The sequence below is a fragment of the Poecilia latipinna genome, unplaced genomic scaffold (genome assembly GCF_001443285.1).
Source record: "Poecilia latipinna isolate Pla-1442-1.1 unplaced genomic scaffold, P_latipinna-1.0 Scaffold807, whole genome shotgun sequence".
Lineage (NCBI taxonomy): Eukaryota > Metazoa > Chordata > Actinopteri > Cyprinodontiformes > Poeciliidae > Poecilia > Poecilia latipinna.
Window position 1 is genome coordinate 336,093 of NW_015113423.1, and position 2,529 is coordinate 338,621.

Here is a 2,529-nt window from a genome sequence, read left to right on the forward strand (position 1 = left end):
TATATATATATATATATATATATATATATATATTTCACCCATTGCCATGTAGCTTTAGAATTTTTTTCTACCTTATTAATCATTCATCATTTAAAAAACTGCATTTTGTGTTTATTTCTGTTGTCTTTGGCTAATATCTAAATTGATTTGATGTTCTGAAACATGCAAGTGTAACAAGCATGCAAAAAAAAAAGGAAAACAGGAAGGGGGAAACTAATTTTTCCACACCACCATTGATTTACTCTCCATAGATTTGTTTATTCTGTCTGACTTGGTTCTAACATCTTGGGTTTCCATTCACACTTTTCTCACAGCAGTGTGATGACATTTTGGCTTATTCCTTTCTGACAGGACTGGTGCAACTGAGCCAGGTTTGTAGGTAATGAGCTGTGTCCACAATTTTTCTCTGGGACTGAGGAAGCATCTCTGTGATGGACATTTCAAAACTTTGGCTCTGTCATCCTCAAACAGCTTTGTAAGGAATTTGGCCTTGTGCTTGGGGCTAGAGCTGGTGATGTCATTGTCCATTTATAATCATACATAATATCCTTTACTCATGATGTCACCAGTTTTTTGTAGGGTGCCACCCTCTCCTACAAAATATCCACGCAGTATGATGCTCCCACTCATGTACTTGTACTTCCCACCTGGAGTGGCAAACTGTTTTTTTTTTCCTCTTTGAATTGTCTTTCAGTCTAGAAAGATATTTTACTAATATTTTTAAAGTTGCACAATTTTCTTATAAACCACTTTATTTGAAAAATAAGCTGTCTTCTTTAATATTTTGACATCTAACAAATAGAAATGTTTGGTGATCCTAAATTATCCAAAAGAGCAAAAGTTTAGTTTGATAAAATGCCAAACAGTGGTTAAAAAGGGTTGTGTCTCCCTCTACAGCGTCTGGTTTAATGTCCATTAATGTGCTTTGTGTTTTACTTATACCTAATGTTGCATTTGCATGAAATTAAATATAATAGCAACCTGACAATAGGACTGTGTTTTTGCAAAAAAGAAAACATTTCAAAATGTGTGGTATATATTTCACATATATTTTTTTTTTTTTATCTTTAAAGATTTAGAAAACTAGATGCATTACATTATGGAGTTTGGTAAAAAGAAAGGACCTGTGATCACAGATGGCACTTGAGCAGGGCCTTTGATAAGCACATCAAGTTCCCAAGCGATACAGACTCGGTGACTTAAATCACTTTCTTTCAGTATTCCTGTAATTAGTTTAATGTTGAGAATTGCTTCTAATGTAGTTCCCATCCTAGTTTTATAGTTGTGCATCCTTTAAAACCATTTCTACCTCATTGCTGCATATTGTACTTGTAGTACTTATGTTGTTTCATTTTGAATGTCATGCATTTGTGAATTAAAAACTGTATAAAAAAACAAAACAAAAAAAAACGAAGAAAAGCTTGCCCTTGAATCTGAGCAGTCTACCTCAAAAAGGCTGTCTACACTGTCGAGTACAAGTCACAGAGGAAAAAAAAAAAAAAAAAAAAAACTGCACCTTTAAGACAAAGATGAACCTTACCTGCACATTCTGACATATACAGTTTATAACACTTTCTCATTGAGGTGTTGTCAGTATTTTCCGCGAGTTTTTTCAACGCAAACTCTGTTCCTAAAATAATAAAATAAAATAAAATAAAATTGAGTTGCTTCAATTCTCTGTGGACCGTGTAGTGCCATGTTGATGTGTATGTACGTTCACTGGCAATTCTACATGCAAGTGAGAGGAGTCAAGGTTAACATGTGAACATTCTGAATTTTTACTTTTCATACATGTGTACAGAAAATGAACTTGCACATAGCTGTATATATATTGTACATTTGCTACTGATATACAACATACATACGAAAAAGCACCACGTAACTGTTTATATGTGTGTATGTATTGCCATATTTACAGTACAGTCAACTTAATTGTATTTTAATTTCACGGTACATAAAGATTACTGAAAAACTGAATAAAGTTGTTTTCGCTCTCTTTTTCTGTGCCTGATCTCTGGTTTGTTTTGTAACATACTTCATTTAATTTCTTTATCAATCTACACAAGCTAAAACAGAATAAAAATGTATCCACTTTCCTCAGGGATCTCACACTAGAATTTTATATAAACATAGAAAAACTAATTAAGTTAGCAGCAATTAAGAGCAATTAAGTGTTTTCATCAGTTTTTTTAATAGCAAGTTGATTTAAGTTCAAACTAAAGAGTTATACCTTGGGAAGCACATTTGGTTCAAGTTAGTAGGTGTGTGAAATAGTTTTAAAAATAACATGAAGCAGAAAAAAAAATTCTGCTCTCTTAGTCTTGGTTTCTTTTCTGAGCAACCTTATTTATATAAGGGGAGATTTTGTCATTATAAATCCTGCTATATATATATATATATATATATATATATATATATATATATATATATATATATATATATATATATATATATATATGTATATTTTTTTTTTTTTTTTTTTTTTTTTAAAATAAAAAAAATTTTTTTGTTCATAAAAAATGTGGGAAA